We start from the raw sequence: 12,660 nt of genomic DNA, 5'->3' as shown, positions 1-12,660 counted from the left end.
TGCCAATCTTTAAAAAAGGGAAGAAGGAGGATCCTGGGAACTACAGGCCAGTCAGCCTCACCTCAGTCCCTGGAAAAATCATGGAGCAGGTCCTCAAGGAATCAATTCTGAAGCACTTAGAGGAGAGGAAAGTGATCAGGAACAGTCAGCATGGATTCACCAAGGGCAAGTCATGCCTGACTAATCTAATTGCCTTCTATGACAAGATAACTGGCTCTGTGGATGAGGGGAAAGCAGTGGATGTGTTGTTCCTTGACTTTAGCAAAGCTTTTGATACGGTCTCACATGGTATTCTTGCCAGCAAGTTAAAGAAGTATGGGCTGGATGAATGGACTATAAGGTGGATAGAAAATTGGCTAGATTGTCAGGTTCAACGGGTAGTGATCAATGGCTCCATGTCTAGTTGGCAGCCGGTATCAAGTGGAGTGCCCGAAGGATCGGTCCTCGGGCCGGTTTTGTTCAATGTCTTCATTAATGATCTGGAGGATGGCGTGGATTGCACCCTCAGCAAGTTTGCAGATGACACTAAACTGGGAGGAGAGGTAGATACGCTGGAGGGTAGGGATAGGATACAGAGGCATCTAGACAAATTAGAGGATTGGGCCAAAAGAAATCTGATGAGGTTCAACAAGGACAAGTGCGAGTCCTGCACTTAGGACTGAAGAATCCCATGCACTGCTACAGACTAGGGACCGAATGTCTAGGCAGCAGTTCTGCAGAAAAGGACCTAGGGGTTACAGTGGACGAAAAGTTGGATATGAGTCAACAGTGTGCCCTTGTTGCCAAGAAGGCTAACGGCATATTGGGCTGTATAAGTAGGGGCATTGCCAGCAGATTGAGGGGCGTGATCGTTCCCCTCTATTCGGCATTGGTAAGGCCTCATCTGGAATACTGTGTCCAATTTTGGGCCCCACACTACAAGAAGGATGTGGAAAAATTGGAATGCGTCCAGCGGAGGGCAACAAAAATTATTAGGGGACTGGAACACATGACTTATGAGGAGAGGCTGAGGGAACTGGGCTTGTTGAGGTCTACAGAAGAGAAGAATGAGGGGGGATTTGGTAGCTGCTTTCAACTACCTGAAAGGGGGTTCCAAAGAAGATGGATCTAGACCGTTCTCAGTGGTAGCAGATGACAGAACGAGGAGTAACGGTCTCAAGTTGCAGTGAGAGAGGTTTAGGTTGGCTATTAGGAAAAACTTTTTCACGAGGAGGGTGGTGAAACACTGGAATGCGTTACCTATGGAGGTGGTGGAATCTCCTTCCTTTGAGGTTTTTAAGGTCAGGCTTGACAAAGCCCTGGCTGGGATGATTTAGTTGGGGATTGGTCCTGGTTTGAGCAGGGGGTTGACTAGATGACCTCCTGAGGTCCCTTCCAACCCTGATATTCAATGGGGTTAGAAAACATTTTTCCTAGTGAAGACAAAGCCTGTGCAATCACAATGACTTCAGTATAGGAGCATAGAGTGTAAGTCATAGCAGAATTTGGCCCTGTACCTCTAAGTGTTAGTAGAAGCAAAATGAATGATGCCTCATACTCTCTGGGTCTGATGGAGTTATTAGCTGAAAACTGCACAAGACTAAAAAAACACTATCGTGAATCAGCCTTTGACAGTAATCTAATTTTTGGGTTCTCTTTTCTAAGAGTAAGCCATTTTGATGGTAACTTGAGACAGCTAGAGCTGTTCCTCTGAGTCAACTGAATATATTAACATGAGAGAGGCACGGTGAGTCAGGTAATCTCTTTTTGGGGGCCAGTTTCTATTGGTAAAAGAGACAAGCTTTCAAGTGCCACAGAGCTCTTCCTCAGATCACCTAAAACTTTCTGCATTCATCAACAGAAACTGGTCCTATAAAAGATACCACTTCACCTCCTTTGTGTCTCTAATATCCTGGGACCAACATCGCTACAACACTGCAAACATATTGACACGCTCAGGCTTAGAGGCAATAGAGTTTCAGATTTTTTTAAAGACATGAGAAGGTTTATTCTCCCAGTTTTTCTTACAATTGTTTCAATAGTTTTTTATAGCAGTGAAGGAGTCATAATATCCAACGTTAGACAGTATTTGTTATATTCACCTGTTGACTTTCAACTTAGACTAAGTTCCTTGGGGCTGGACTACATTTTTGCTGTGTGTTATACAGCACCAAGCACAATGGGCTCTGATCCCTGACTGGGGTACCTAGCACTACCGTAACATTGTGACCCTTGTTGACCAAAGCAGCCAGTCAAAAGTTCGGAGCTTGCAGGCATGCCAGGTGAGAGTAGAAATTTGTGTGGAGTCTAGTATTTTCTTTGATGCAATCTTATTTATTTACAAGGAATGCACAAAGTCCTGATTCTTTAACCCAACAAGAGTCAGTTGTTTTGTTCAGTGTTTCCAACCAACACTCAACCCAAACAGCTTTAACTCAGGGACACATTACTGTGCTTCCAGGCTGTGTCTGCTTGACTTTCTCCTTCTGCTTCTGTCATGCTTCTCTCTCTCTGTCCCTGTGTCTCTCTGCTTGATTACTCTCTGGGCTCGTCTACACTGCCCCATAGTTCAGACTACAGAGGTGTGAATAGCACACATGGGGGAGTTACAGCACAGCACTTCGGCACAGGCTGTAATTCACATCCCCGCAGTCTGAGCTGCCAGGCAGCGTAGACATAGCCTGACTCCCACACACACAGACCTACACAAAGACAATACACTCTGGAGCTCTCTGCCCACAAAGTCCAAATTACTGGGCAGGCTTGTGACACACTCTATATGATTTTATAAAAGTATGCTGATGAGTGTGAATATAATGTAACTAAAATATGCTTCATGCAAAAGGTCTCTTATAAGGTATCATTACAAAGCTTATAATCGACTGAGTGTGGTCCATTTTGTATAAATGTATCACTCTTGTATCTGAAACTAGAAATATGAAATATAACTCTGAGGGTCTATTGTAATTATGCAAAGTGTGGGCCATTAATGGTGGTTTGGAATCTTGATGGCTCCCATCAGCCAGGACAACTGACTGTGGATGGCTCTGTTTGCAGGCAGGCCTTCCTGTGAGTCAGGCTGGGAGGAAAGAAGGCTTGGGGTCCTACAGTGACATGTGACCATGTCACCTGGTACTGAAATTCATCTTTAACCTAATGCTTTTCCATTCGGCGGGGGAGGGACCCAGAGAGACAAAAGATTCCCACTTTTTGCCAAGGCCATATAAGGGGGTGGAACAGAACAAAGTGGAGCAGCCATCATGAGAAATCCCCTAGCTGCCACCTGAGCTGGAACAAGGGCTGTACCGGGGAAAGGATTGTGTCCAGACTAGGAAGGTGTCCAGTCTGTGAAAGAAACGTATTGAAACATCTCTAAGGGTGAAATTTTATCTGTATTCAGTTTTTAATTACTGTACTAGACAAAGACTTGCTGGTTTTATTTTATTTTGCTTGGTAATTCACTTTGTTCTGTCTGTTACTACTTGGAACCACTTAAATCCTACTTTCTGTATTTAATAAAATCACTTTTTACTTATTAATTACCCCTGAGTATGTATTAATATGTGGGGGTGGGGGAGGAATAACAGCTGTGCATACCTATCTATCAGTGTTATAGAGGGCGAACAATTTATGAGTTTACCCTGTATACGCTTTGGGACCCCATTGGGAGTTGGACATCTGAGTGTTAAAGACAGGCACACTTCTGTAAGCTGCTTTCAGTTAAGCCTACAGCTGTTAAGGGACGTGGTTCAGACCTGGGTCTGGGTTTGCAGCAGGCTAGCAGGTCTGGCTCAAACCAGGCAGGGAACTGAAGTCCCAAGCTGGGAGGGCAGGGAAAGCAGGGGCAGAAGTAGTCTTGGCACATCGGGTGGCAGCTCCCAAGGGGTGTTCTGTCGTCTAACCCGTCACAGGATCACATACCCCATTTGACATAAGTGGGGCCATTTAGCCGTCTCTCACAGAGACCGTAAATGGGAGGTGGAGGCTACAGAAGTTCACATGATGTTTAACCCAACAAACTTAATATAACTCTATCTCTGTAGATATTTATATGTATATCATGCTCATCCCCATTGTACCGAAGTAATGTATAGAGAATACACAATAATAGCAGATGTTGATCACACAGTAAATCTGTGTCAGAATCAGGAAGAGTGAAGATCTCCCAGTCACAGTTCACTAGATACAGAACCACACCAGCCAAGACGAGTTTTTCAGAATCTGTAAAATGAGGCTAACAACACATACTTGTGTCTGCAGGCATCTTAAATCTGTACATTTCCAGATTTTTGTATCACCCTTTCTGACTTGCCAGTGAAGCCAGTCTCAATTTCTCTCCTCTCCCACAGCGATCTCCATGAAGCCTTTTATGCTTCAGATACCTTTTCTGAGCTAATCCATAAAGCCACTACCCTCCAGTTCAAATCCCTCCTCAAGAGGCATTTTACTCAAACTCCTACAAGTGTTAAGACAGCCAGGTAGAGGGACAGCTGGGCATAGTTGATTAGATATATATAACATTTCTGCCCAGTGGTGACAGCAACAACACAGGCCATGTTCAACTAGCTTGGGATCCCTCTTAAAAGTAACAAATACCACCGGCTCGAGCCCCCTTCCAGAATTCCTGGGATCACTAAATACTTTCCCTGGGTACCCTTAATAGGCAATACTTCCCCCATCACAAGTACTGAGTCTGTGTGTAAAACAAGGAAAACCTATTAAGTGGAATGGGAACACAGTATCAGTATATCTAAATGAATTATAAACAAAACACTCCTCCATCGTAACTTTGACAGTAATCAGTTAATACTGTTTGCCATCCACCAGTGTGAATATCCATAAAGCAAGAGTCCCTTTACCATATCAATTTGCCCATCCACTAAACCCCATTCACCATTTACATGGTGTCAGTAATTATCATACTCTCAAAGAGAGGTGCCCTTTTCCCTCCCTTTTTTTCCTTCCTCCCTCTCTCTCTCTCTCTCTCTCTCACAATTAATTTCCACTATGCCACCGATTCAGAGTTTGTTTACAGTTCTGGTGACTCACAAAGTGTCACTGTTGGCAGGAACGTGCACAATGGGGGGGGCAGGCATGGGCGAACCGCCCAATAATTGCTGGGGGCACATAACTCCTCTGGCCATGCAGCCATGGTAGGACACAGAACATGCCCTCACAAAAGCAGTGAAATGTAAATTCCTGAGCGTGCCCCTGACTGTAGGAATTTTAGGTAGAAAGTGAATGTAAATGAAGCTCTCCGTAGCCACACTTCCCCTGTTCACCAGTAGATGGTGGCAGAGAGACTCTTCCACTCTGGAGCTTCTATCCCACTGGATTACTGGCTAAATAGCTTCGGCAGATGAAGCAGCTCTGAGATCACTGTGCCCCCTGTTCAATAACAGATGGGAGCAGAGAGCTTCTTACCCTTTAGAGCTTCAAGCTCCAAGGTTTACATATATGCAAAATATATATTAGTTAATATAATATCCTCTCCCCACTCCCTTCATTTGATACTTGCATCTCCAGAGGACAAGCTCATCAGGCAATACTGGTGTCATCTTGTGTGCACTGATAGTACCTAGCACGCTGTGGATACTACCAGAATATCTATTATCACAAAGGAATAATAAATATAATTACCTCCATTGTAGGATGGGAGAGCTGAGACAAATAATAATGCTTATCCCAGACATAGCACTTTTCTTCCATAAACATCAAGGCTCTTTACTAAGGAGGCAAATATCATTATCCTCATTTTACAGATAGGCAAAGTGACTTGATCAAAGTCACCTAGGAGTCCAGCGGCAGAGCTAGGAATATAACCCAGGTCTCCTAAACCCAGTCCAGTGCTCTACCCACCAGGCCAGAGACACAATCCAACTTCCATTAGAATCAAGAGTTGCTAGTTCAGGCCCCAAGGGACTCTTTAGGAAAGAGAACCACAAAACATAATAGTGTGGATAAACGGACAGTGTCCCTTTCAGTTTCTGCACAGTATTTTCTAGACCAAAATAAAACCAAAACCTATTTCAATCATTTGCCCCGAGGTCCAGTCTATACCCTGGCATGTGTTATTGTGAGCCTAATATGCTCTGAAAATAAAGCAATAATGTGAAGTTTCATTTCTTAAATGTCAATCACAAGAGAAGCAGATTCCAGATAAGCCAGTTTGAGACTGTCCATTCCTGTGAGCAGGTTACAAATGTAGGACAGCTACTCTTCCACTTAGCCTTCGTGCAAGCAAACAATGTCAGAATTTCAGTAGAGAACATGCAAAAAAACCACCAACCACAAACATTTGATATACAGAAGGAAGAAATTGAGAGCTGTTAGCCAAGGAGTGTCAAGTGTTCCCAGCTCTCATGAGTTTACCACAAGTCTCACCATATTTGGTGTTTTAATGAAAGCGCCAGGTCCTGAAGACCTGCAATTATACGAAAATCTCAGCATATTTTTTTACATGTACATTTCTAGCCCTCAGGTTAGTGGCAAAATGCTTGAAAATCAGTTCAACAGCCAGAAGGCAAACAAAAACAAAATTATCTTAATATGGTTTTGTGGGGCCTGATTCATGATTTTTGTGTGTTTGGGGTTGGCACCTGTCATAAATATAAAGGGAAGGGTAAACCCCTTTAAAATCCCTCCTGGCCAGAGGAAAGCTCCTCTCACCTGTAAAGGGTTAAGAAGCTAAAGGTAACCTCGCTGGCACCTGACCAAAATGACCAATCAGGAGACAAGATACTTTCAAAAGCTGGGAGGAGAGAGAGAAACAAAGGGTCTCTGTCTGTCTATATGCTGCTTTTGCTGGGGATAGATCAGGAATGGAGTTTTAGAACTTTTAGTAAGTAATCTAGCTAGGTATGCGTTAGATTATGATTTCTTCAAATGGCTGAGAAAAGAATTGTGCTGAATAGAATAACTATTTCTGTCTGTGTATCTTTTTTGTAACTTAAGGTTTTGCCTAGAGGGATTCTCTATGTTTTGAATCTAATTACCCTGTAAGGTATCTACCATCCTGATTTTACAGAGGGGATTTCTTTACTTCTATTTACTCCTATTTCTATTAAAAGTCTTCTTGTAAGAAAACTGAATGCTTTTTCATTGTTCTCAGATCCAAGGGTTTGGGTCTGTGGTCACCTATGCAAATTGGTGAGGCTTTTTATCCAACATTTCCCAGGAAAGGGGGGGGGGGTGCAAGTGTTGGGAGGATTGTTCATTGCCCTTAAGATCCAAGGGTCTGGGTCTGTAGTCACCTAGGCAAATTGGTGAGGCTTTTTACCAAACCTTGTCCAGGAAGTGGGGTGCAAGGTTTTGGGAAGTATTTTGGGGGGAAAGACATTTCCAAACAGCTCTTCCCCAGAAACCAGTATTTGTTTGGTGGTGGTAGCAGCCAATCCAAGGACAAAAGGTGGAATATTTTGTACCTTGGGGAAGTTTTTGACCTAAGCTGGTAAAGATAAGCTTAGGAGGTTTTCATGCAGGTCCCCACATCTGTACCCTAGCGTTCAGAGTGGGGGAGGAACCTTGACAGCACCGCTGTAAATAGTCTTCAAATATTTTAATAATAGCACATGATAATTAATCATAATTAATTGCAGCTATGAAAACTGTTGGGTTTTGGTTCCAGACATTCTTGTGGGAAGTGACTCAGAAACTTTTGCTCCACGGAGATCATAGGCATTTATAAGAGGCTTGTAACAAAAATAAAGGTTAAAATATACAGCCAGATCTGCTTTCATTTACATGAGTGTCAATCCCTTGCAACTCCATTTATGTCAGGGGAGTTTTCCAATTTTACCCTAGTGTAAGAGGAAGCAGAATTTTACCCACACTCCAGTCTAATGAGGGGGAAACAAATACTGCCTTAAATAACAGACAGGCAAACACAGCAAGTGCCTTGACAGCTCAATTGTTACTTCTTTCTCTGAGGAAGCTAATTGCCAGACTATCCAGAGTTAACACTATAGGCCAAACCTGAACTGTCTTACTCACACAGGTAGTCACATGGCAGTCAATGGGGCTGCTGGCATAAATGAAGCAATCACAGTTTGTGACAAGCAGGAAGTTCTGAAAACATAGATGCCAGTGTTCCCACTTAGTAAACAGCCAAACAGGGGTTATTCCTGCTACCTCCACATACCTGCAAATCAAGTGGGGAGGGAGCATGGTGCTGTGGTTAGGGCATTAGCTAGAGGGATTTCAATTCCCTGCTCTGCCACAGAGATTCTGTGTAACCTTGTGCAACTCACTTAGCCTCTGTGTGCCTCATTTCCCCATCTGTAACATGGAATGATAACAGTAACTAACAGGGCAATTGTGAGGATAAATATATTAAAGATTGTGGGGTGATCAGATACTATGGTCACGGGAGCCATACAAATGCATTAAATAGATAGAACTCTCGGTGTTTTTGTTCTGACTGCTTCACAAATGCTACATTGTAGAACTGAATGACTGCAAAGACAAATGCCACATTGCTGATTGCAAAACATTTTGAAATATAATGTGTAAAATGTTTTTTTTTCCTAACATGCACACACTTTCTTTAAAAAGAAAGGAAGACACAGTGGGGAACCCCACAATCCAGAAATTGATGGAAACAAAACACAGGGGAGTGTGGATTTAGGTTTTGCAACCTGTTCTATTGGTAATGACAATCCTGCTAAATAGTCTGACTAGCTCTTCACCTACCTTTTTGACAGGAGCATTCCTTAAAGGACTAGCCTTCTGAATATCAGATCATGTACTCATCCCCATAGACCACTTTTCTAGTAGATCCACAATACATATGTCCACCATTTTGAAAGGGGTGAACACTAAAATAATGCTCAAATCACAGAATTATAGAATCATAGAATATCAGAGTTGGAAGGGACCTCAAGAGGTCATCTAGTCCAACCCCCTGCTCAAAGCAGGACCAATCACCAACTAAATCATCCCAGCCAGGGCTTTGTCAAGCCTAACCTTAAAAACCTCAAAGGAAGGAGATTCCACGACCTCCCTAGGTAATGCATTCCAGTGTTTCACCACCCTCCTCGTGAAAAAGTTTTTCCTAATATCCAAACTAAACCTCCCCCACTGCAATTTGAGACCATTACTTCTTGTTCTGTCATCAGCTACCACTGAGAACAGTCTAGATACATCCTCTTTGAAACCCCCTTTCAGGTAGTTGAAAGCAGCTATCAAATCCCCCCTCATTCTTCTCTTCTGCAGACTAAACAAGCCCAGTTCCCTCAGACTCTCCTCATAAATCATGTGTTCCAGTCCCCTAATCATTTTTGTTGCCCTCCACTGGACACTTTCCAATTTTTCTACATCCCTCTTGTAGTGTGGGGCCCAAAACTGGACACAGTACTCCAGATGAGGCCTCACCAATGTCGAATAGAGGAGAACGATCACATCCCTTGATCTGCTGGCAATGCCCCTACTTATACAGCCCAATATGCCATTAGCCTTCTTGGCAACAAGGGCACACTGTTTACTCATATCCAGCTTCTCGTCCACTGTCACCCCTAGGTCCTTTTCTGCAGAACTGCTGCCTAGACATTCAGTCCCTAGTCTGTAGTGGTGCATGGGATTCTTCAGTTCTAAGTGCAGGACTCTGCACTTGTCCCTGTTGAACCTCATCAGATTTCTTTTGGCCCAATCCTCCAATTTGTCTAGGTGCCTCTGTATCCTATCCCTACCCTCCAGCATATCTACCACTCCTCCCAGTTTAGAGTCATCTGCAAACTTGCTGATGGTGCAATTCACACCATCCTCCAGATGATTAATGAAGATATTGAGCAAAACTGGCCCCAGGACCAACTCCTGGGGCACTCCGCTTGATACCGGCTGCCAATTAGACATGGAGCTATTGATCACTACCCGCTGAGCCCGACAATCTAGCCAGCTTTCTATCCACCCTATAGTCCATTCATCCAACCCATACGTCTTTAACTTGCTGGCAAGAATACTGTGGGAGACCGTATCAAAAGCTTTGCTAAAGTCAAGGAATAAATGTGTTAGTCTCTAAGGTGCCACATGTACTCCTCGTTCTTTTTACTAAAATAATGGGCCTCTGTTTGCACCTCACACTCTTACAGAAGGACAGTCTATTGATCATGGACAAGTCTTAATTATCCTCATAACATGATTGATGCCAGAGTATTCTCTCTTCCCAGGCAGTCTGTAAAGGGGATCTGATATGCTAGACTGAAGATGTGTGTCTGCTACAGCCAGCTGCTACAGAAATTAATCCTTAACTCAAGCTGTAGCTCTATAAATCTTGGGTTTGATCTCTGTGATGACCAAGATCACGACATTTGTATATATTTCCCTTTATAAAAAGCATTTCGCTGGCCAGTTATGTTCAGTGGCCTCTAGGGATTAAGGAAATGGCAAATAAAATGGGAAGTTGTTCTAAGCATAGGCGGCAGTGTGAGAGAAAAATAGAGGAAGTATTAAGACCAGAGGACTCAGAGGAGAGGGGGTTTCAGCCTGTAATATGCAAGCTCTAAACTCCTGTTCTAAAAGGACCCATAACTTAGTTGGAGATTCACAATGTAAACGGGGGAATAGTCCTGCTATTGTGGGGAACTTTCCTGGCTTCTGCACTACCCCAGTGAAGTAGGCTAGCGAAAGGATCTGAGTCCTCGCTCCCACTTCCTTTACCCAGAGGCCTCCCTGCCTTTGAGGACTCTCCTTCCACTCTCCTGTCTGGCAAAGTCCTCGTAACCCCAACAAGGCTGGGCCCAGGATTCCTGGGGGGCTCAACCCCCAACCCTGCTGTGGTCACCTAGAACAGGAGCTAGGGTGTCCCCACTCCGGGGTACTCTCTCTGCACTGGGCACTTCTCTGACCCACTGATCATTACATACAATTTAAAGCAAATGCAAGTTATTTAATCAACAATTAATTTAAAAAAGAGTAAGGAAAAATGGGAAAGGTTAAAGGAAACACATCAACCCACTCTGTGGCAGGGAACATCACAAACAGTGTCTCTGGAATGTCAGGGCAGTTCACAGTCTGTTCCTTGTAAGTCCCAGGCCTTCTTCTCAAGGAGGCTGTGGATTGGACACTCGCTCTGGTGGTGGCCACACACTCTCAGGCTCTAGGTGGCAGGGCCCTTCTTCCCAGCATTGCCCCCTCCCTGTAGGGGTTACCAATCCCCCTCCGAGTCTGGCCTGCAGAGCCTCCTGGCTGAGGCATCTCCCTGTGCTGGGCCCACTGCCGAGGGTCCCCCCTCGCTATCCCCAGCTGCTCACGACACTCAGCCCTGGACTGCTCCAGCCCCAGCTCCAGCTCCACTTTGCCTCAGCACGGCTGCTGCTCTGCCTCCAGCTCCCAGGCTGCTTCTCTGGCCCCTCTGGCTCTGGTTGCTGCAGCTCTGCTCCCAGGACAGGTCTGCTCTGCAGGCTGCTTCTGTGACTCTGCTCCCAGCACTGACCTGCTTTGTGGGCTGCTTTTCTGGCCCCTCTGGCTCTAGTTGCTGCAGCTGTCCTCCCAGGGCAAGTGTGCTCTCTCTGGGCTGTGCCTCTGGCTTTGGGGCTGCAGCTCTGCTCCCAGAACAGGGTCTGCTCTCTCTGGGCTGCTTTTCTGGTCCCTCTGGATCTGGCACAGCTCTACTCCGCAGCTCAGCTTGGGCCCCTGCTTTCTCCTTCGCTCGGCCCCACTCTGTCTGACCCAGGCAATTCCAGCTCACACGGTGGACAGGACCTCCCTGGCCTCCTGACTCCCTGATTAGCTTGCCTGCCCTGTCATTCAGGCTGACCTGGAGCATTGGCCTCTCCCCAGTGTTCCTGGGGACTGGCAGTCTCAGGGTCCAGATTCCCCATCAAGCCTTCCCCCTTTTAGCACTGGGAGCTAGCAACTAAAACACCCCCACTGAATGTTAGTAAGGGGGCAACAGTCCCCTTACAATAACAGTATTGCTCACCTTCACTGGCACATGAGCAACAGTTCTTCTAAGTGTCCGCTCTCTTTTCAAGATGTTTAAGAGCCCTTTTGAAAACTGTACTGGAAGGCAGCCAACATCTCCCCGCCACTATGCACAGGCTACGCAGCAGCATACAAATGGGGTTTGCTGTGCAAAACCTGGAGATTTTCTCTATGCTACTAATGCACAGTGAGAAGAGAAGAAAACTCAGGACTCAGCTTTGAGAAACTCATTTCAATGGAGCAGATGTTATGGAACAGGAGACTTTGACAAGCTAATATGAACTACCTTGCTTCTGAAGGCTGGGTGGCAGGACGTAGATGTCCTGCCCGGGTTCTATTGGACTGGATGTTAACTCCCTGCTAAGGACTTTTATGGACCACACCTACATGGGTTAGAAAAGTGGGGTGTTAAGGTAGGAATCCTATGTGTGTATTCAATCCACTAGTGCTGAGCCCCCATTGCCTACATTTTACTTCATGCTTAGGGGAGCCCAGGGCTGCTATCAAGATGGTCCCCCATCTTGTAATCATGTATCAAGTAGGTGTAATCATGAATCTGACTTAAATGCATGTAGCAGTTTTAGCATTTCCCTGTACAGTAGGGATCTCTAGGAGGCAACCAAGGGCAGTGCTTTACAGGCCCAATCTAGTCTTATCCCCTTTCCCCCGTCTCAGCTCAGCCATCCAAAAAAGTGAGTAGGGTAATATTTCCCTGCAGGGTGCTGTAATCCTTGTGAAGCAGTCTGAGCTGCACAGATGAAG

The sequence above is a fragment of the Lepidochelys kempii genome, chromosome 1 (genome assembly GCF_965140265.1).
Source record: "Lepidochelys kempii isolate rLepKem1 chromosome 1, rLepKem1.hap2, whole genome shotgun sequence".
Classification (NCBI taxonomy): Eukaryota; Metazoa; Chordata; order Testudines; family Cheloniidae; genus Lepidochelys; species Lepidochelys kempii.
This window is presented reverse-complemented; position numbering follows the sequence as displayed.